Below are 24,737 nucleotides of genomic sequence, written 5' to 3'. Positions count from 1 at the left end.
CTGCTTTCCTGGAGATGGCTGAGCACCTGCCTGCTGATGGGAAGCGGTGAATGAGTTCCTTGTTTTACTTTGCTTGCGTGTGCAGCTTTTGCTTTACCTATTAAACTGTCTTTATCTCAACCCACAAGTTTTCTCACTTTTACCCTTCCAATTCTCTCCCCCATCCCACCAGAGGGGGAGTGAGCGAGCGGCTGTGTGGTGCTTGGTTGCCGGCTGGGTTTAAACCACGACAGTCCTTTTTTGTGCCCAACGTGGGGCTTGAAGGGTTTGAGATAAAGACAGATTTGATTGGAGTGTGCTAGGCTGAATTTATAGCTGTTATTGCTGTTCAACTATTAATTGACAGGCTCCTGTGCTCGCCACAGGGCTTGCTTGCCTTACTGTATATTACAGTCTAGTGCTCGTTAGTGGCTGCTTTTTGCTTTTGCTGCTTGCCATACTGCTGTACTGCTTATTATCTTACTCTGCTGTGCCTGGGAACATTTTGATAACAGCAATGGTGATGTGCCTGGGGTGGTACATGGCCAGGGCATTGCTGCTGTTTTTGTGTGGCTGTACTGGGCAGTCTGGAACTCCAGTGCAAACCTGTGTCGAAGGGACTGTGACCTGTGGTTGAGTCCATGCAGGAGCAGGACACCCCAAAGCATTTGTGGCTGTGGATGAGTCCATGCTGCAGCAGGTACACCTTGAGGCATCAGTGGCTGTGCATGAGGTCATGCTGGAGCACCTCAAAGCGGGTGGCCATGGATAAGCCCACAACAGAGCAGGTACGCCCCTGGAGGGACTGCAGGCATGGGTAAGGCCATGTTGGAGCAGGTTTACTTCTGAAGGGACTGTGCTGTGGATAAGGCCATGCTGGAGCAGATACGTCTCTGAAGAGACTGCGGCTCATAGATAAGGCTCCACTTGGAGCAGGTACACCCCTAAGGGACTGCAGTCTGTGGATAAGTCCAAGCTGGAGCAGGGGCAAGGGGAGGAATTCATTGCAACATTAAACCCTATGGTCTGGTCTGAAGGGACCAGGGGTGGAGATTGTAATAGAAAAACCTTTAAATTATTGTAACCTGGGATTTGATTTGCCTGTTATGGGAATTACTATAACAGGCACCACCTGAACCAATGGAGGGCAAGCCTTACAAGAAGCAGTGGAAGTGTAGCAGCGACCCAACCTGAGGTGGCTTAGGTGCCCAGCCACAGGAAGCTTCATAACATTTCTTCCCCCATGTAAACTAAGAGAATTTAGCATCAGTGACCAGCTGACGATCACTTTGTTCACAGACTGCAGTTTGCTCTTTGCTCTTCCTCCTCTTCAGATTGGCAGTGTCTCCCAAGTCCACAAAGATGACAGCAGAAGTTATAACTATTACTTATTCACATTTTTAAACTGATATCTGCATTCTGCTTTCTCCTCAAGCTTGCTTATGTAGATCTTTGGAACAAAGTCTATAACCTGCATCTTTCTAAAAAAAAAAGAAGTTCTAACCTGACCAGCACTTCTGGGCTTTTCAAAGGACCAAAGCTAAAACACCACAACAGGTCTATGGAAGAGGCCAGGCTGGATGATCATAGGGGTACATTCTGATCTGGTGAAAAGATTTTCTTCTGTAGAATAAAGAGAAGAAAACAATTCCATTAAGTAACTATTTTTCCTTTGCTGCTCTTGAACTAGATGACCAGATAACTGTGATACACTTCAATGTTACAATCAGGTGAGTACTGTATAAACACTATTGCTCAGAAAGTACCTGGTACATTTTACAGTACTGAAGTGATTGTGTTCTGAAGTTCGATTTACTTTTTTTGGCTCATTAATGAAGTACATAGTTAAGTTTTGAATAATACAAACTCAGAAGTTTCTCAGCCACAACTTTGTGCTAAAATTGCTCTTCACTAAAAAGAACTGAGATTTCTCATATGGTTTAATGTCTGTAACATGTTTGTGCTAAGAGAAACAAGTATGGAAAATGAGATCTACGTGATCTAACTGAACCAAAACAAAGCAGACTTTAATCTTTTTCAGAGGAATTTACAAGTTTCCAAACTATCATTTAAAACTGAACTTTTACAAATTAATTTTTTTAGTTCCATAATATATATTACCTATAAATGTGGTTTCTGATACATGGCTTAATAATACTCATGTGCTGGGAACAATTATTTTCCATAATAAATAATAGCAGTAGTTTCATATATTAAATAAGCATGTATATGCTGTAAATTATTTCTGTTTTCTTCATTGGGATTTCATGGATGTTGCTTTGCGAAAGATTTCTATTGTGAGCTGGTAAGTTCTGGCTGACATGATAAAATTATGAACTGTTTCAGTGTGCTGAGAGACAGCTGTGAGATGATTAGGGCTTTATGAAGTACCTGCTAAAGCAAGAGAGAGCCCCAGTCATGTTGGGACTTTAAATGTGAATGGTTAGCGATATTGGCTGAAGTGGAGACAAATGATTCCTCCAACTATATATAATGGGGAGGGAGGGTGGGGGAAGAGAGAGAGTTGAAAATCTATGACCAGATCAAAAGGTCATAACTGACAAAGTGAGACATTTTCAAAAAGAATAAAAAGGATTTAGGTCTTTTGCAAGAATAAAAAGTGATGGGCTAAAAGGAGAGTCAGAAGGATGTGCTTATATATCAGAAGAGATATTTAGCTGCTGCACCATCTGAGGTCAAAGGAAGTTTATGTGGAATGGAGAAAAAAAGAGAGATGTAAGCAGACACTCATGCACTCTCCGATTTGAAAGGGAGCTCCTAGGAGGAAAACAGATGCTCAGGAGCACAGTTAACCACAGGAGTGACTAACAACATGGCGCTTGGGATGGGGTGTTCCCGGATCACTTTGCAGCCCCTCCATCAGCACTGGGGCTGCCTCTGGGCTCACAGGGAGTCACAGTCTAATGCAGCAGGAAAAGTTGCTATCTGAAGAAAGGAAGATTTGGCTCACTGGTCTTCCCATCCCCACCATGCTGTGCTTCAGTTCCTCAGGTTTACAGTGGGGGTAATGATGTTTGCATAACAGCATAAATAAAAGGACAGAAATGGTACTTCTTGAGTGTTGCTCTTACAATATATAGCAAAATGTCCACAAGCTAGCATTTGGTTTTCTATTGAAGATATGGTTTTCTGTCTTAGCTTATGAGAATATTTGAGGATTTTATTATACACCCTTTATTTCCTAAGTCTTGACTAATAACAACTTAAGCTTATACTTATAACTCATCTATACTTCAATTATTAATGTGTCAGATATGTTGCCAAATTTCCTTTGTCTTTCTAGTACATTTTTTTTTAATTTTCCACAAAACATTTGGGTTTTTATCTGTAACTATATGTCCAAGAAAGAAGCAATAAAGTAATTTGCTTTTTAGAGTTAACTTACTTTATTACATCATCTTTACATGTTGCATGTCTCTTTCCATGATTATATTAATTTTAAACTGTTGATCTTATCAAGCTAAAACAAATTAACATAAACAGCTGAACAACAGATTTCAAATGTGGGATTAATTTAATGTAAATTTCAGTTTTACTTGCAATGTCTTGGTATTTTGTCACCCCTGCTTAGCCTTAGGTTGTTGTATTTCAATTTGGCAATCATTCTATACAAGTGTGTTCTTAACATCTCAATCCTTTAGAAGAGAATTGATATGTTGTTTGATTAGTTATCCAGTTAAAAACTGAGAAGTTGGTGGGTTTTTTTGGTTTTTTTGTTTGGTTTTTTTTTTCAACAATACGTTTTGTTTTCATTGAATACTAAGAGCTACTGAAAAATACTTTCTTTTTTTTTTTTTTTTTTTTTTTTTTTTTTTTTACCAGAAGCACTCTCTGAAAAAAGTATTGTGTTTTCAGTAAGACTTGGTGGAAATACATTTTATGGGATAAAATGGTTTTAATGGAAATATTCTGAAGGGAAAGCAGTACCCTGACCAGTTTTAATAATGGAACAGTTTTATCAGAGTAGAGACTCGGACCTGGAAGAAAGCATGGTTGATAATTTTTATTTTATTTAAGTTGTTGGAGTTATAAGTGTGTGTAAAGTGACTATCGGCATATTCTGTTATTTTCTTGCCACAGTAATCTTTTTCAGTGACAATCATGTTTTGTTGCAACATGTCCATAACTTCTCATTTTTATTGATAGGAATTATGGGGAATACTCCCATGAGGTCAATTGCTGGTTAAAAAGACAAAAGTAATATCTTTCAATGTACCTACTACATATTAGTCATAGAACTGTATAAAACTTTGTGTAAGCCCACACTCTGCCAGTAATAAAGAATGAGGAAATTAAAGGGATTTTAAAAAAAATCCCAAACCTTAGTATAAGAAAACATCCATGTCTTAGTTTGATTCCTGTAATCTCCCCACATCTTCCTTCTTTGCTGAAAATCACACTGCAAGTTTTCTTACTCTCCGACTGCTCTGTCACTACCTCATACTGCCTCTGAGGACCATCTCATTGACTTGCTGGCTTTTACCACATGAAACTCCTTTTCCCACTTCTTTGGCGTTAGGAAGGGTCTAATTGCCCTGTTTTCCTACTCTGCCATCTTTTTATGTCATCTTCCTTCTACAGCAAGCACAATATTGTAACCTGTCAAGGGTAAGCTAGAGCAAATAGATTAATTAACAAGTCAGCATTAATAAATTGCCTGAGGCTGGTTGCAGACAGGCACCACAGCACCTGAACACTGAAGCGAGTGAGAGGGGCAATGATGCCTGCTCAGAGCCCCATTCCAAAGATGCCCCTGGCTTCACCTCCTGACACACAGCTCAGTGCCACCAGCCCAAACCTCCTAGACGGAGCCACCCAAGAGATGCTGCTGGTCCCTACAATCAGGGGCTCACGGATATCCGAGTGCAGTAGCTACGCTTCACTGCTGATACACAGAAACATCCCACAAGAGGAAGCTGTTTGAAAAAAGAGGGGTTTAAAGCAATTTTAAATGAATATAAATTCAATACAAATGGAAAGTCTTATTCAGACTCATGCAATCTCCCTCACTACATAGGAGTTTGCCCTGCCTATCTTGGGTTGTATTTGGTCTGCTCTGTCCCTCAATGTAACCTGGTATCTGTGGAAATAATAGAGAAATCAGACAACATCCAGTGTTCAAAAAAAATAAAGACATATATACAAATATATACAGGCATTTTTATACCTAGAACTAAACATTTGTGGGATATTTCATACATTTAATTTACAGTCAGACTGTAGTTATTTTCTGTGCTCTCTGATATTTCTTACCTTTACATTAGTTAAAAATAAAAAATTTTCAGTTCTGTGCATTTTAAATCCCCCCATCACCTTTGTTTCATCCATATAATGTAGCTATCCATAATTCTGGCCAATAATTCAGACTATTTAAACTTTTGTTTCAGTTTGATAACTTTATATTATGGGAACAACATCAAGGAAATTAAGTAATTTTGTTATTTCATTTGTATAATTGAATTTTTCTGAACTATAGCTGAAACGGAATCCAAACTTGAGTACAGAGGACTAATCTACACTTGCAGATTTAGCATAAGAAAGAATATTTTTTGGATCATAGATGATTATATACCAATGGCTAGTGGGTAAAGATGGTAATAGAAGAAAAGATCATAGAAAATTGGGGCTGCTGCTGCCCAGAGGTTGATGGGTGAAGTAGCACAGGAGAGTGATGGTGAAAGTTGGTGCTGAGAGGAAGCACCAGACTCTGCTTGCTTGGAGGGATAAGGAACAGACCTTCCTGGAAAGAGAAACCCTGCTGCACATCCCCAGGCTGTGTCTGCCTCACTAGGATCCAAAGTTCTTAAAGTTGCAGGAACAGGCTGTCCCCATGGGCTGAAAGACCAGCTGGCAGGGAAGAAGACCTGCCTGGCTGAACAGAGAGTTTTGGCTGGAACTCAGGGGAAAAAAAGAGAGTCTATGAGCTTTGGAAGAAGGTGCAAGCAACTCAGAAGGACTACAAGGATGTGGTGAGGTTATGCAGGGAGAAAATTAGAAGGGCCAAAGCCCAGCTAGTTCTTAATCTGGCTACTGCTGTAAAAGACAATAAAAATTTTTTCTATAAATACATTACCAACAAAAGGAGGGCTAAAAGGAGGGCTAAGGAGACTCTCCATCCTTTATTACGTGCAAGAGGAACCATATTGACAGAGGATGAGGAAAAGGCTGAGGTACTGAATGCCTTCCTTGCCTAAGTCTTTAATGGTAAGACATGTTGTTCTTGGGGTACCCAAGCTCCTGAGCTGGAAGACAAGGATGGGGACCAGAATGAAGCCCCCATAATCCAAGGGGAAATGATTAGTGACCTGCTACACCACTTAGACACACAAAAGTCTGTGGGGCAGGATGGGATCCACCCAAGGGTACTGAGGGAGCTGGTGGAAGTGCTCACCAAGCCACTTTCCATCATTTACCAGCAACCCTGGCTAACCAGGGATGTCCCAGTTGACTGGAGGTTAGCAAACATGACACCCATCTGCAAGAAGGGCCAGAAGGAAGATCTGGGGAACTGCAGGCCTGTCCATCTGACCTCGGTGCTGGGGAAGGTTATGGAGCAGATCATCCTGAGTGCCATCATGCGGCACATACAGGACAACCAGGCGAGGAGGCCCAGTCAGCATGGGTTTATGAAAGGCAGGTCCTGCTTGCCTAACCTGATCTCCTTCTGTGACAAGGTGACCCACTTAGTGGATGAGGGAAAGGCTGTGGGTGTTGTTTACCTGGACTTCAGTAAAGCCTTTGACACTGTTTCCCACAGCATTCTTCTGGAGAAACTGGCTGCTCATGGCTTGGACATGCATATGCTTCGCTGGGTAAAACACTGTCTGGATGGCTGGGCCCAAAGAGTTGTGGTGAATGGAGTTAAATCCAGTTGGTGGCCAGTCACAAGTGGTGTTCCCCAGGGCTCAGTGTTGGGGCCAGTTCTGTTTAATATCTTTATCAATGATCTGGATGAGGGATTTGAGTGCACCCTCAGTAAGTTTGCAGATGACACCAAGGTGGGCAGAAGTGTTATCTTCTGGAGGGTAGGAAGGCTCTACAGAAGGATCTGGCCATGCTGGATCGATGGGCCAAGGCCAATTGTATGAGGTTCAACAAGGCCGAGTGCCGGGTCCTGCTCTTGGGTCACAACAACCCCATGCAACATTATAGGCTTGGGGAAGAGTGGCTGGAAAGCTGTCTGCTGGAAAAGGGCCTGGGGGTGTTGGTCGGCAGCTGGCTGAATATGAGCCGGCAGTGTGCCCAGGTGGCCAAGAAGGCTGTACCAGAAATAGTGTGGCCAGCAGGACTAGGGAAGTGATTGTCCTGCTGTACTTGGCACTGGTGAGGCTGCACCTCGAATCCTGTGTTCAGTTTTGGCCCCCTCACTACAAGAAAGACATTGAGGTGCTAGAGTGTGTCCAAAGAAGAGCAAGGAAGCTGGTGAAGGGTCTAGAGAACAAGTCCTATGAGAAGTGGCTGAGGGAACTGGGGTTGTTTAACCTGGAGAAAAGGAGGCCAAAGGGAGACCTTATAGCTCTCTACAAGTACCTGAAAGGAGGTTGTAGTGAGGTGGGTCTCTTCTCCCAAGTAACAAGTGATAGGACAAGATGAAATGGCCTCAAGTTGTGGCAGGGGAGTTTTAGGTTGGATTTTAGGAAAAATTTCTTTGCCAAAAGTGTTGTCAAGCATTGGAACAGGCTGCCCAGGGAAGTGGTTGAGTCACCATCCCTGGAGGTATTTAAAAGACATGTAGATGTGGTGCTTAGGGACATGGTTTAGTGGTGGACTTGGTAGTGTTAGGTTAATGATTGGACTTGATGATCTTAAAGGTCCTTTCCAAAATAAATGATTCTATGGTTCTATGATTCTATGATTTTTTAAATGTTCACATGATTTTTGAGAGCAGAGAATAGTTATTTAATCTTAGACAGGTTATCACACATTCCTGGACTAATGGCCATTAGATTTGAAATGGAGTAGCTTGGAAGAGTGATGGTAAACCTTTTCAGCATCTGGTGCCAAATTTATTTTAAAAAGCACTGTATCTCACTGCCACTAATGCCCACCCAAATCTGTCAGTGCAAAACTTGGCATCGGTACAAACACTTTGCGATCCTTGGCTTAGACAATGGAAAAGCTCTTTGTAATTTGAGATGCCTGTTGAATGTGTGTGCTATACAATACTGCTAGCCAGGCTACCATTGTCCTCCTAAAGGAATGTTTTTCTTCCTAAAATGCTACACTCACACAAAGAATTTAGCTCAAAAGAAATGTTTGATGTCTACTGCATTTGTTTTCCCATTTGTAGAGGATACAAAAGCTCTTAAACTGCCTAAATCAGATCACTGTTCTCTATGTCTAATTTTCAGCCCAACAGCAACACATTTCACTTGGTTCAGAAGAATGTGGATAAAACTGTCCAGGAGCTTGTATGGAATAATTTCCTATTCATGGAAGTTTCTTACTGACTCCTATAAGTCTGAGATTACTTTATGCCTTTAAACATGATAGTTCCCATTCATTCCAAAATTACTTTTTTAGTTGACAGTCACCCTTAATGAGAACGAGGGCTGGTTTAGAGGATTTAGTTCTCAGACAGTATTGCAAAAGACACTTCAGTGGGAAAGATGTTACATTGCCTAGCAATAGATTTCTGTATCTGAGTTCCAATTATTTGTTTATGCATTCTAAGGTCTTGTTTGTTCTTTTTGGTTTGTTTTGTTTTTAATGTCGACATACACTAAGCTTGATTCTGCCATTCAGTGGTTTTTTTAGTGCTTTATGACTTATCTATTTATGCATGCTTGCTATTTTGGTTCCTTGTCCTCCAAATGTATGCGGTATATTTACGTTAGTGTACTAGTTGCATTTTTGACTGCTGAACCGTTCACCTAAAAGCAGGATGTGAATGTAGAGGATGCAGATGAAATGCTGTCCTTTGCCCTACAGTGAAAGAAGGGCAAGGTAAATGGCTTGGACAATTCTGCTCATTGAATGTGTGCCATTCCAGGCTGGTGTAAGTCCAAGGAGACAGGCAGTGACATGTGCCTGCATCACATCTAGAAATTAGTCTTTCAAAATGTTTGGACCAATATTGAATGACACACCAACAGGCGCAATAGAGTGAGTCAAAACCAGAGCACAGCCCCTTCATTTCAAGAAACATGTGAAGTGTTTTCCCAGGTATGAGTCTCTCATTATGGTCATTCCACATGATCTGGATGAGATACTTCACCTCCTTTCCATCCTTGTGCTCCCCTTCTCTCTTTTTGGCTTTCATACTAACTTTCAGTATGGCAAAGATCAGTTTCCCAGCAGCTTCCTTACTCGTGCATGTGACACTGCCCTCGTCCATTCACCACTTATAAATTTTATGTGAAAGATATGGTTAGACATGAGACATGACAAATCCTAACCACAGAGAGCAATCAAGCAGCTCTTCAACAGCCATCACAGCTCTGAATTTTGGCATAAAACAACATTACAAATGAGCTTGTGACACCTCAGCAGAAGGCGAGGACCCTGCTACTGGCTGGCTTAATGCCATCACAACAAGAAGTGCCCAAGAAAATGATCAAAATCTGAGAAATGGGGCTTTAGGGGTACTGCTATGCTGATTAGCTTGCTGTGTATTCTTTTCTGAACTACAGTAAAGATTTTTGATATTAGCTCAGTTGAGGGGTGGGGTTGGATGTATATTCATTTCTCTATTGCACATTCAGACAGCCAAACTAACAGAGCTTACTGCTGGTTTTTGCCAAGCGCAAAGGCTAAACACTTGCCTTCTCAAAAAAAAAAAAAAAAAAAAAAAAAAAAAGTGTGTGAACATCTACTACCTTTCCCACAGATATCCTACAAGGAACTAGGAAATCAAGTAGAGCCGATTTACTGCTCTTTGTTGTTATACTCAAAGAACAATTTTTTATTTTTTTTAAAAGGCAACAATTGCCCAAAGTGGTAGGAGTGCCAATATTTTAGAGATAGTTAACGCAATACAAACATTCCACACACAGTTGATTAAATGAAAAGCAACACTAAATAACACTCTATCTATAGTACATATTTCATTCATTGCGCAGACCTGGCCTGAGGCTTGTTTAAAAAAGCACCAGATGTTTCTCCAAGAAATGTATTTGTCTTTGTGTGATGACAGATGCTCTTTGAAATCACAAAGTATGTAATAGCAGAGTTTGCCATTTGAAATCAGGAAATTCAATTTGTTTTCTCAGAGGCACAACTGAAGGGCAAAGCCCAGTAAGAATTGCTGTATAAACTAATGCTTTTTAACATTATATACTCATCTTGCTACTTTGAACCTCATTTCCAACACTGTTCCCAGACAGAAATGGGAAAATCATCTTCCAAATAGAAGCGACCTCTGCCAGTGGGAATTTTCCCTCTGTACTTTCCTAGTATGTTCTTTTCCTCAAAGGCAAGTTTACCTTTTGTATTAGTCACCTCACATAGTCTTGTAGACTGGGTTTTAAATAAGCTAATCAAATGTCTCATGGGAGGAAAATGTACTCAGTATGAACAAATTAAACAGAAGAAATTTCTACCTACTGTGTAATGTATCCTTTTAGTAATACTCACATTGTAGCGAATTAAAATGATGCAATACAGCAAAAGATGAATGCACGCCTAAATTTGATAGCAGAATCGTTTTGTTTCAAAGTTTTCAAAACAAACTGGCATTGAAAGAATCACTGATATGATGTGAGTTCGTGGATATATATTAACAACCCAGAGAAAGTGATGAGCAAGCAGAAACAGGAGTTTGACTGAAAATAAGTTTTCAACCAAACCTGCATCAAAAATTGTGATGAGAACACAGGCCCAAATTTTCCCTGTTTGAGCGTCTGTTACAAATCCAGAACTCCTGCCTTGTTCATGGCAAAGTTTGCTGAGGTCCAAAATCTGGGAGATTTTCATGCATCCCTAGTTCATTAGTGGTATGGGATTAAAAAAATATAAAAACCCCAGTGGTTTGGGCAAAAGTTAAAGCATAAATTTCAGGTCATGCATCCTTAAGAAGAGAAAGCAATGGTTTGAAAATTGTGTCATAATGTATATGTCCTGTAACATGTCTGAATATGCAGGACATAGTTCCTCTCACATTGAGAGCAGCAGAGTTGTTTCAGGCTATAGCAATTTAAATCTAGATTACTTTGAAGTGTCTAAGTTTAAGAAAGTTTTTTAGCTTTTCTTTTTCTAATCTTTCAGTGGTCTCAATGCTAAGCATTTGTTTTGGAAAAAGCTCTGAAAAAAATGTAATGAATGTATCAAAAATTTTCAAACTCCTTTTGTTAAGAAATAATTTTCTTGTAAGATATTTGGCAACCTCTGGTTGAGGTAGAAATAGCACAAACCCGCCCATTTCTTGACATATGCTAACTTTTGCGCTTCCAGTGTGGCACAAGCTAATGTGCATGAAAAATATGATTTTTGTGTCACAGTCCAACTGCATTAACCTATAGCAATATAAAATATGCATAATTGTCTAATAATAAAACTTATTTTTCTACTGCTTTGAGTGGACACAGATGAGGTACACCTAATCCTTCTCTCACTTGTGTGACTGTCAGTGACAATAGCCAGGAGGAGAGGAAATTCATGGCCAAGACTTGTTCACACACGAAAATCAGTGCAAATAAAAGTAGGACGTATGATACGATGCCCCTGGAAAAGGCAATCCTGCCCTCCTGCTCCTCTCCAACTCTCCCTGCCTTGTGCCAACATCAACATGTGTATGGCCACGTGCTAAAGTAGATCCAGGTACCGAACTGAATTGAAACTGAACTGGCAAGGAGGGAGGTTCTTTTCTTTTTGGCTGGTGCAGTGAGTGTTAGGCTGTGATGGATGAGGAGGGAAAGGGCGGGCTCTGCCCTTAGACCCTACCCTTTGATAATACAGAGAGTCTTGGGAAAACAGCTGCATAACTTGGTCATCTTAGCTTCTTGCCTTCCCATTCTTTTCTTCGAAGCTCCTGCCAACACATGCTGAAGATGCAGCGGACCACGTAGCTTTTGGATTGTCACTCTGAGGATGAGGTCAGGAGCAACTACTGGGCTGTATATCAGCCTTCTGGTTTACAGTACACTAACTTTGCTACCTTGAAAACACTGTAGAGAGAATAAAGCCTTGTTGCAATCCCGCACCGTAAAAATCAGGTCTTTCAATTAAGTTGACTGGGTTTATAAGTGCTGAATGAGTACAAAAGAAGTCAGAATCTGACTCAGAGGTTCAGTTTGCAGAGCCGGTGTTGGGGAATTCCTGAATACAGCACTTCTCCAGATTTTATAATGCATATAAATAGTGGTACGTTTATGCCTACTTCCAGTAACATCCTGCCCATTACTGAAAAAACATGCATTTAGTTAAATTATTTTAGGAAGTAATTACTGTGTTCTTAACCCTGCAGTAACTGGTACACAGGAGACCAGTCACTTCTGAACACTGTACACTTCATGCCTACATGACTTCCATTTGTTTATGAGCTTTTCCTTTGTTTTTAATTATTGGCAATGCTTAAAAGGTCTTTCACTGTAAAATTTAAATCCTCAAAATTAGATAATGTGCTATTTTTACCCACTCTTTGATTATCACTTAGAAATATATCCTGTTAGCTCATGTGTTCTTATGGGGTGTATCTGGCTTTGATGGCAGTATTTCTCTTACCAGGCAATATACTCCTGGGAGTGTCACTTAGAATACAAAGAGACACAAACCTGTGAATAAATCTTTGTGGCATGGAGGTCTTACAAGTCATATTTTTTACACTGTGTTGTGTTTTCTGCATTCGTTTTTCATTTTTTTTTCCCCCAATAGTATATACAAAAGCAGAGATCAAGTTTCTGTGTATCAGACTTGAATTCAATGCTGCATTTATTTTTTTAGCATCTAAGTCACTAACTCAGGGCTTCAATTCCATGACCAAGCCGACCATGGTTGCAGTGGTGCCCCCCTCCCTCTCATTTTTGATCAGGACATTTCTGCTTGTCCCTAGCAGCCCCTGCACTGCAATTAGGTTCATTTTGTTAAGACATCAGAAATCTCCACTGCCGTAAAAGTGGTTTGTTTGCTCCTGTTTTAGATTGCTGAAATGTTGTGGCACAGGGTCTCGTGCAATCACTCTGCCAGGGGCTGGCATGGGTTGGGTGTGTGCTGGCCAGCAGGATGGCCATCTCAGGCCATGGTGGACCTATGGTCTGTGATCCCTGTGAGGCCAATGGAGACATGTAGACTCTCCCATGGATGTTAAATTTGATCAAGTAACTAAGAAAACTGTCCCGCTCCATTGATTTCACCATGAAAATTATATGCCTTGTAGAGTCTGTGTGTATACCTCTTCCTTGTGTCTAACATCTAGCTTGCCCAAGGAGCAAGGAAGCATGCATGCAATTCCCACCAGCTTGCATGACTCTTCTGTGAAAATTGTCCTTGAAAAATCTTGCTGGCAAAGTCTGCCAGCTTGGACATGGGTGCAGCTTATGAAGGTTTCAGTAAACAATGGATAAGAGCAGAGATTTGAACCCTGCGGAATCTCTGAGAAAAGTGAAATATAGCTTCAGTGAAGGCAGGATTTCCCTCTATCAGACTTTGTGCTTAAAGGTAGGCACATGCTTGCACCACTTGCTGAACTGCACCACTATATTTTGCTTCAGGTTTCCCATAGCCGCTTCAGGACTTCAGTTCATCCTCTCCCATCAATAAGACTCTGGGAATGTGGACCTCAAAGAGACATCCTGGTTCATAAACTCCCTTCTCCTACCACATCATAGAGTCCCTTTCATTAGTTTATCCTCACCCACAGATCCAAGACATTTTCTATATATATTTAGTTTCATCCTTGAAGCTTCTAAAATGTGTTATGTTTATATTGTTTTATTCTTTTGATACTATATTTAAGCAAGATAATTCCATGCGCTCATAGCAACCAGCACGTAGGGGCCATCAGCACAGAACAAATACACACAAAATTGTTACCAAATGTTCTTAGTATATACTTTTCAATAAAAGAGAAACAAAAACCATGCATAGTCTGACTTCTCAACATGGCCACTTAATTACTTACTTGACAAACATTGAATAATAAAATGCAAATGAATTCCTTCAAGATTTTGAATTCTTTTAGCTGCAAGGTACAGAAGATTTTTGGTGGGTGGGTGGTCTAAGAATTTGCCTTTTGTTCAACAATTTTTCTTGAGATGTGAATAGGTCTGTGTTTTCCTAAGTGAATCACTGCAACAGTGATATATTATCAGAAAATTCACAAGGCACATTGGTGGGGAAGGGGAGAAAACATGAATGAACATCTTTTGCAAAAGATTGACTATTGAAAGTAGGAGCTACTGGTAATGAGAGCCAGACATATTGCTGTAGGAGTGATAAGAAGAGGAAATGCTTTGGGCAACATTGTTCTACAAAAATAGCCCTTTTAAAATGCAACATGGCTGGCCCGTCTTTAGCAGCATAGCTGTTGAAAGGATTGCATTAAATGAATTGTACGATAGATGACTCTTGACATGCTGGGCTCCTCCTTGTTTCAGATTCTACTTTATGGAACTTGTTAAGCTCTGGGACTGGAACAGCAGACTCTTTCAACAGATAACATGAAGAAGTTCAGCTATCTTCTCTGTAGCTCCCTGTTATCTAGTATTAATGAAAAGATTAAGAATATCAGCTTATTTTCATTTGATGGGAAAGGCTCTGGGTATTTTTTTTACAGCCATGAAAGGAGTGTCTGACACAATCTGGGAAAGCACTGGCATTCAAACAAGTATTTTTCTGAATCCAGACAGTTATATAAGTTTCACTGGGTGCCATTGCCAATTTACTGAAAGCATTTTTTTTGGTATTACATATCATTTCAATGATGTTGTAAAGACAGTAGAATATTTGCTACCTCTTGTTCTAAAGACTTTATTAGTTTGGGTACGTCAGATTCTAAACAACGTAATTATTCATCATTAACTTTTTTCCACTCTTCCGTCTGGAATAAACTCAATTTTAGGCCAGGCTTGTTGGGAAACTTCAAATGAGGGAAAGAGTAACCAGACAGTAAACAAAGGCAGAAGTTACGTTGTCATGGATGCATTTTTAAGTCATGTCCCAAAAGCATTGCTCATATGAAGGTGTGCAGGTGTGTAAGTGTGACTGTAGCTTATACAATGCAATAATTATCTAGCTCTAAAGACTTTGCTGTTGGCAGAAGAAAAAAATCAACAGTTTCAGTTAGCAGTCCACAATTTAGGCACAGAAAATTCATAGCAGATGTTCCTTGCAAAAGCTTGGCTCTTTGGAGGGAGATAAGACTTTTGGATACATATTTCTACAAAATACCCACTAGCACATTTTCAAGGCATTTGTTTGCTGCTTGGGTAAAAAAAAAGAAATATTTTTTTCCTACATCAGATACTTTAGTTGAAAAAGAGATATAATTAGATAAATACTTCATTTAATTATTGACTCCTTGAAAAGGAATATACTTATGTAACTTCTTGTGCTTTTTAAAACAATCCTAGTTTTAGGGCCTAGCTCCCAACACTTGAGGTTGTTCTGAAGGGAATTCTCAAGCAGTGAGAAGTGAGGCACATATTTTCCACACTTCTTTAACCACAATCGTAGGCAGTTATTTCTTTATGAACTGTCCTGCATCAGTAGGCTGCAGATATATACAGTAATTAAGGTAGCTAGCTTATTGAAAGCATTTTATTTTTGTCTTAAAAATGAAAGTGAAATAGCTTGCTGATAAATTAATTGTGTAATAAGTAGCTTTATTGAATGAAATATGGAAAAGACTGTCTTTGGAAGTGCCAAAGACTGAAAGGACATGAAGAGTATATTCTTACCAGATGAAATGGCATGGCTGAGGGACAAGGAGGTGACATGGCTGAGGTATGGCTATTGTCCATTTCTCTCATGCCATCTGAAGCTTATGAGAAGCAGTGGTACAGATTTTACTCTAACTGAAATCAGAAACCCATTGGCTTGAAGGTGTCTGAGCCCTTGTAAGCCATTTTAGATCAAACATAAGAACTACATAATAGGAATTTGGGAGATTTGTTATTGCATAATTTGATTACTCCCAGGAAACTTGCACAGACATTTTGAAGCTCTTGGGAAGACAGAATTTTCAGACACCTTCAGAAAATATACAGAAGTGACTAACCATAAGTACCACAGTCCAGCAAACTATTTTTATTTTCTGACTTGAGGTTTCATCTTCTAGTCCTAAGCAAAGTCTACATTCTCACTTTTGCTAAAATGGGAAGCTATTTTATCTTGTTATTTTTCAGAAGAGATTACTGGGCTTAATCATAAGTGTCTGGTGCCATTTTAGACTATTCAGCATATCCTATCATTTCCTGAAGGCTGGAGGTCTCCCAGGTTGTCCTTCATCATATTGTAAGCCCTGGGTTGATGTCTCAGGCACTCAGGGATGTTGAAAATAATGCCATATGCTTATATATAAGCACTTGAAACCGCCTCGATGTATTTGGTGACCTGGGACTAGGAGGATGTTGTGAATCAGCTTTGATGCCTGATTCTACCAGGCCTGTAGAAATTGAGGACTCAGTCTTTACATCAGTGTTTAAAATTTTGAAACCCCGTTTTTAAAGCCCAATGGAAGGAATTTAAAGACACCAGGGAGAATCTAACAGTACTCCCATTCAACTTAAGTTTTGAGTAGAGCAGAACTACAACTGCAGTTAGAAATCCATTTTTTCTCCAATCATCTGAGTCTTTGTTAATGAAGAAGAAAAAGGGAAGTAATTTTCTCCCCTAAAATCAATAATCTATTACTCTGATGAAAACCGTGTTTCAGCCACCAGCCAGTTCCATAAATTTCAGAATCTGCTATGTAGTTTGCTACTAATTAGTGAGTAATACCCCATAAAAGCCATTGTGTGTGAACTCTTTCCTTTAAAAACACAACCCTTAATGGGAGTTGACTTCCTTACTCTCCTTCGAAAATTCCATCCCTGGTATGTATTATTATATTAGTAAGCAGTTATTATTCAGAAATTGTTACTGGCTAATTACATTAATTGGGGAAGGCAGATAAGGAGGAAACCTCATGACTGACTAATTACAGTAAATAGTATGCATGTCTTCTTAATGGTGGGGATACAGTGAGTTGTGCAAGAAACTCCGCTCAGGAGCTACAAAGGGTGCAGAAATCAGTAATTTCTTATTCTGAAGACAGGTACCCTGTTCAAGGAGCTTTTAATTTTTCACACTGTTGCACTTGCATTTTGTCTGTGGCTATTCACTCCCAAAGTCTTACACTGTTGAAAGAAGGTGGCTTCTGAGCACATTGCTGCTCTGAGGCTGTCACAATGACCAAAAATGTCAAATTTATACTCAGACTCTCGGTAAGTACAGGAAGAAACAGTACTGCTTATATCATGCAGACATTTATTGGAGTAAACACTTTTCTCTCCCAAAACAATTATAACTGGTCAGAACTACAAGTTACTAAAGCATGGCAAATAGGCTCAGCCCAGTCAGGAGGACTTGAAATTACTTTTAAAAGGTCGCTGAGTCCCAGACGACACAACAAATGGGTGCGAGTGCACATTACACACTCTCTGAATATGCTTTAATGACGTTGCTCCAAATGCCTGCTTGGATATTTTTCTGATTGTTTTTGGCAATTTCTCTTGGCATGAGACTATGATCTATGTTGAAATGATAAAGGAGACATTGTTACAATGGAGTCAGTGGCTCTGAATCATAACCCCCTGCATAATTGTTTCTCTCTTTTACTGGCAACCCACTAACACTGAGGATGCTTTCGGGTGTCTATTCTCTGTTACCGAGGTATTTCCTATGCCCTGTGGTAAGCATTCTCATGGAACAAAGAGTCTGAGAAAATGGTCCTTTTAAAGGACAGATCTGTGGTGTCTGGGGATAATAGAGAAATAAATTAATTCGTATCCACAAGCTGAAGTACGCCTACAAGGCAGTTAAGTGCTGTTATTCTATTTTTAAGAATAGTTCATGGCAGTTTTGATGTATGTTGTATTAGAATGTGAGAGCAACCATAGTAGGTCAGATCCAAAACTTCTGCAGCTCAACATACTCTTTCCTATTTTGATCAATGGCAAATGACATTACTCACGAGTGTCTGAAAAAGAAAGCATCAGATTCAAAGAGCTGATGGGCATGACGTATTTTATATAAAAAGCTCTTTAATCCAGATCATGTTGGAGCATGTGGTATCTTCAGCAAAGGCTGAAAAGGAAAGAAACTCAACATGGCATCCCAGATCTGCACCAAAAAAGTATGTCTGACCTGGATGTGGGTCATAAGGTTAGGCACACTTTTAGGGGTTTTTCCTCTTTAATTATTTTTGAACCTGAGTCAGGAATGTTAATGCCACAGAAAACTAAACTCAGGGCTTTAAATTTCCAGCCTCCTTTTCTAACACATGGATAATTTTGCTTCTTACTGGAAGATTATTAGTCTGGCCATTATATTGAGATAGGGGAAGGCAATGAACAGTCAGGCTTGATATAAATTTATTGAAGGTGCATCCTTCCATGTCTTATCTTTCTGATATGTATCTTTTAAAACACACGGCTCATGCCAAAATCACTTAAAACTAAGAGAAGAGAACACTCCCTTCCACAACTACCTTGTGCTCTTTGAAGGTATTGCCCAGTTGTTAAGAATAAAAAACATAATGTGAATTGGAGGCAAAAACTGCATAAAGTTTGTATTTGGTTTACGTTAAGAAATAATAATCTAGGTTGTAAAAGATGTCAGCATTGTTGAGCAAACAACTTAAAACTTCATTCTCGCAAGGATAAACTAAACTTCCCCTACACAGAAGGAAATAATTCCTTCCTCACAAAATGAATTTTGATGTGAACATTCATAAGCACTATGAGTACAGAATCCTGTGAGGGAATGCGAACACCACATGCTTGCTACTCTAGTGATCAAACCTTTTGGTCTAATACACAGAGTTCTTTATCTAAGTGGATTGCTTCTCATTTAAGGACTGATGCCCATAGATAAGTCTTTATATCACCCACAGAAATCTCCTTTCTTATAAAGGGAAAGTATAATTTATCGTATTTTTGAGCTATAACCTACAAAATGCAGCACCTACAAAATTGTTGAGCTCTCAGTATCTCAGTGTTTGCCTCACTGTAAACTTTATCAATAGATAATGGAAAGCACTTGCCCTAAACAGTTAGTACCAAGCTTGGTGAAGATATATCAGGGTAAAATCCTCACATTGTTTTCTCTAAATAGATATTGAAATATTCTACTGGTGTCATTTGAGATAGATTGAAAGTGCCACTCAGAATCTGTTAATAAAGGGCCAACATGTTGCTTGCTTGACTCATAGTTTCTAACAATATATTAAACACTGTGCACATCTGGAGAAATAATTTGATTTCTGCTAGCACAGATTAAAGCAGAAAATGACCCACTGTGTTTTAGAGACACTTTAATCCCTCTCCATTTAATCCAGAATTATTCAGCATTAAAGGTAATGTTTAATGCAGCTAAAAAATAATTAATAGCATTCATGAGTGATTGTTTGATTCATAGTACCTTAAATGTGCAGGTGGATCTCACTCAATGAAAGAAACACAAAGCCAAATTTTAGAAATCCAACTGTCAAGGTTCCTCTTGGGCTGAGGCAGACTGATCAAATTCAGACCAAATCTGTTTTTGTCCCTGCATCTGCTCTCAGTTTACATGCCAGTACATGAATTTGAAATCAGTGGAATTACGTATGTGTAACTGAGAACAGAATTTGGCCCTTCAGCTGTCTCTGCACCTCTCCTTTCTCATAAAATTTTATTTTTCTTAGCAAATGATTTAAATATGTTCAGTTACATTGTTGTCCAACATCACATATATCTGCTCATTAGGCATCTGTGTTGTGGAGTAAGCTGTGGATCAGCAGTTAAACATGAGATTTTAAACAGATTCCTATAAACCCTGTTTTGTTTCAAGTCCAGCACAGATGTAGAGCTGTTCATCTTCATTTAATAGCTAGTATATCCCTGAGGTTTTGGTATTTAAATGGCATCATTTTCCCTTCTATGCCTCATAATCTTCATATTGCACCTTTTCATTAAATATTACTTCCAGGCCATGATACTCAGCTTACTGTTACTTAATTTTCCTCAATTTTTTTCTCACTACAGCTCTTTCCTCAGAGCCAAAATTGGAGTGTTCTTATAGGCTGAAATCTTGGTGAAACTCCCACTGAAACTGGTGCAGCCAATATTTGGTGCTCTGTTTTCATTCAGACAAGCTTCTTTTTGTGGCAGCTGGCACACGTTTAGGAAAGCTCAAGGCACCCTTGGCCCCTATGTTAGTCCCACCAATTAAGACAAGGAAAGAAACTCTGGGCTTGGCCCTCTGTGAGTATTTTGCTACTACTCTTTTTGCTAAACCAGTTGCTCCTTACGAAAATCTTTCTGCAAATGCTTTATCTGTTAGCACTCCATTCCCTTCCTATTGGTTCAAATCTGATGACTGGGTTACTTTTCAGAACATCTTCAGTAAAATATAAAGAGTGTTTACATTACACAGTCATAAAACAAGAATAAATTTCCATTACATTTATGCAAATGTTTGGTCTAACTTGTGTAAATTGTACATTCCCTGTGCACAAAGAATGGGCCTTATTACATTAGTGAAAATAGGCTAAGCAATTAAAAGCAGGTAGTACTTATTCCAACTCACTATAAACATATAAAAAAATGAAATTAAAGATGATAATATTTGGATCTTTGGGATTAGGTGGAGGAAAAAAACAAACATGAATGTGAAAAAGAACAAGTTAACCTTAAATTCCCTGCTGGCGTCCTTAGCTTGCACATGTGTTTGGCAACCATGAAATACTTGAAATATGAGACCTGGCAGTGTCATTGTGCCAGACATAGTTAGCACTAAAAATATTCTTCCAAATTATTAAAAGGTGCTCTGAAACTGCTGCAAAAACAGAGAGTTCCTAATCCTAAAATATACTCCTTAAATTGAGCATATATATGTATTACCATCCTTTAACACTAAAAGAAATTGAGGTACATTTACACACTCAGGACTGATTATCCTCCATCAAATGGAACTATGAAATGGCTCCAGGTTGCAAAATCACTCGCAATTTGACTTTACAAAGCTTTCATTTTCTCCCACAATGCCATCATATAGACAACTGCTACAGCCTGTAGTGGCCAACAAAGGCTCTCTGTCACTTGACAAGTCTTCTGTGCTTTCTCTTGCCAGAATTTCTTTTTTTTTTACATTGATCATAAGAAAGTGAGTGGGGTCAGCATTCATTCAATTTCTGTAATCTTATCAGGTTCTAAATGGCACTGATAAATAAGGCATACGTCTTAAGTGATTAAAGTGCTGTAATTATTTTAACTTTACTTCAAGTGCAGTTGATGTCAGTCCCTCTAGAATAAGTGTGTCCATCCAGAATGTAGTGATTACATAAAAGGCTGAAGGTCACTTAGAGGTAAACTTTTGTATCTTTGCACACGATTTATGTACATACACATTCCCATTTGCCTTCTACAAGTACACTATGGTTTAAGGGGAACTGCTGCTTACATCAAGAAAAATCAAAAGGCTGTAAAAGTGTACTGATTTGGACGAAAATTCCATTTGCTTTAAAAAAACTTAGGTTGCGTAACCTGAAAGTGACAAAACAGCCTTTTTTAGTAATATCAGAAAAAAGCTTCTCTGACATCTTAATGGAATGATCCCTATTTTCCATTAAAATTACTTTTTAACCAAGAAAACTCAACATTTTTTAATACTGAAAGTGGAAACATTAACAATGTTCAAAACTGGAAAATGGTGCTTTATTTTTTTTAAAAATGAATTACCTCATTGTTATGTAGGTGTTTTTTTCATGGGGCATTCCAGCACTTTCAGTTTATGTTCTCTTTCAGAAAGCAACAAAAGAGAAACATTTGCCAATGAAATGGGCAAGCTGGTTCCCAGCCAGCTTTATTAAAGTGTAACTAGAGATAGGCAAGCTAGGTGACTTCCAACATTACCTTTTACTGGTAATGTTCTACATGCACTTAAGGAATTCTACAGCCAAAACAGGCTGTAGAGAGAGATCCATCATACACCTGTGCCGCAAGACCCCCAGCACATTCTACAAGAAGCACCTAAGAAAAGCTCACACTAAGCTAGGCTGACAGTTTCCGCAGTTATAAGACCTTCTGTATGAAGAAATACCGTGAGTTCCTGATGTAAAGACTGTTCAATGTGAAATGGAACTATGTTCCTTTGGTGCTTTCTGTAATTTTAACCTGCCCCCCCTTTGGCTCACTTACTGGGCTTTGCCTGTGTCATGAATCCTCTGATGATTTCAGTTCACAGCCCTGCTCAGCTTGGTCATCTTCTGACAAATGACTGCAGCTGTCAATGTTTGCTCCCTCTTTGCAAGGGACGGTGAGGACTGTGCTAACTAAAGACACTGCTGTCTGTATGGATACACTATTATCATTGTACGATAACACTGTATTTTCATAAGACAAACTATGAGCGTCCCTTGGCGATATAACTCCTCCAGCTTCAAGGAACACATAAATGTTCACCTGCTGAGGCTGAAACACTAGAATCTCATGGGGATTCTTTTGCAGTTAGCCTTCTGGGCTGTTGACAACAAAATTGTCAGGTCAGTGGACCACTGGCTGGATGATTCTTCTTGTTCCCAGAAGTATTTGTTATGTCCTGGAGTTGTGATATTTTGCTGGTCTGTACAAGTTCCTTTAACATTCCTATAGTTGCATGATCACCAGTACCCAATGCTTCACGTTGTGATGACACGTTGTGTTTTCAGTTTTGTTGAGTAAGATTCTGAACAGAAGAGTGGTCATTTACGCTTGTCAGCAAGGAAGACTGCTCCTCACACTTGATTTCTAGATGGAGTCAGATTTTGAGGCACAGCATTGATCTATAAAGACTTGCCACTTTTATTATGCTGACATTCCTTAAAGAGGGAATGGATAGAGGCTTGACAGTTTCTTTTCCATAACTGGAACTTTTACAAGGGACTGTTTACAAGGGCATGTAGTGATAGGATAAAGGCTAATGGACTGTTGTGGTTTAACGCCAGCAACTAAGCACCACGCAGCCGCTCACTCACTCCCTCCTACCCAGTAGGATGGGGGAGAGAATCAGGGGGAAAAAAAAGTAAAACTCGTGGGTTGAGATAAGAACAGTTTAATAGAAAAGAAAGGAAGAAACTACTACTACTGCTACTACTACTACCACCACCAATAATAAAATGGCAATAATAATAAAAGGATTGGAATATACAAAACAAGTGATGGACAATGCAGTTGCTCACCACTCGCTGACTGATGCCCAGTTAGTTCCTGAGCAGTGATCCCCCCCAGGCCAATTCCCCCCCAGTTTATATACTAGATGTGACGTCACATGGTATGGAATATTCATTTGGCCAGTTTGGGTCAGCTGTCCTGGCTGTGTCCCCTCCCAACCTTTTCCATCCTTGGAGATATATATAGATACACACACACACACACACACACACAGAGATATCATTCCCTTAGTCTATGGACCATCTCTATAAAATGTTTGTTGGGTTCATTCAGTCCCTGACTTTGGGGTCTATCTGTCATACCAGTTTTTCTGGGCAGGAGGGATGGTGCAAAGTCCTCAGCTGGCAGAGCAGGATCAGGCTTCAGTGCAGTGTGGTGAGCAGGTGACATTGGACGCAGCAGGAGGATGGTGTGTAATGTTGGATTGTTGCATGCTGGAGTCAGTTCTGGTTCCATCACTACTGCGCTTCGCTCAGGTTTATCGAAGTTCATTATTGCTTGATCTAAGTGATTCTTACTGTAATACCATTAATATTGGCTTTAAACTGCAAGAGGGTAGATTTAGATCAGATGTAAGGAAGGACTTCTTATTGTAAGGGTGGTGAGGCACTGGAACAGGTTGCCCAGAGAGGTTGTGGATGCCCCATCCCTCGAAGTCTTCAAGGCCAGGTTGGATGGGGCTTTGAGCAACCTGGTCTGGTGGAAGGTGTCCCTGCCCATGGCAGGATGGGGTGGAACTACACGATCTTTAAGGTCCCTTCCAACCCAAACCATTCTATGATTCTATGATAACTAGCATTTTATAAGCACATATTTCACATACAGACTACAGCAACAGCATGTTAAACTTGACCTAGGTAAACCTGCCTCCTGTCATCCCAACATTTTGTTGTGTTTTCACAACTTTTTTGTGCTGATATGTAGGAAGCTACAAGCTAACACCTTCATGCATATTGTTACTTTTTCCAGGCATACGTTGTAGGGTGGTTTTAGCTGTGGCCCGAGGTAGGAGATTTTATCCATCGTTAAAAGAAATTCCACCTTCTCTGAAAGTTCCTTGCTATATATTGTGCTAATTAGATAAACTGTGCATGCCTACATTGCACAGTGCAACTCTCTATAAAACTATTTAATGAGATCACAGAGGCAGTACGACACCGTTTGACTGTGTGAAAGAAGCAGTGTAACCACAGCCATCTGTGTTGACTGTCCCAGTACTAACATACACTTGAAGTCAGGCAGACCTGTAGTAAAGAAGGTTAACAGCACTTCTGTAAGCCAGTGCTCCATCTTCCTTCTGCTCAGATCTCTCCATCAGATAGTTTGAACATGAAAAATGCTGGTGGTAAATGACTACCACTAACACCTACAACATATAAATCTGAGCATTAAAGAAGTAATCCATGCTGTACC

This window comes from Accipiter gentilis, chromosome 4 (genome assembly GCF_929443795.1).
Source record: "Accipiter gentilis chromosome 4, bAccGen1.1, whole genome shotgun sequence".
NCBI classification, from domain to species: Eukaryota; Metazoa; Chordata; class Aves; order Accipitriformes; family Accipitridae; genus Astur; species Astur gentilis.
This window is presented reverse-complemented; position numbering follows the sequence as displayed.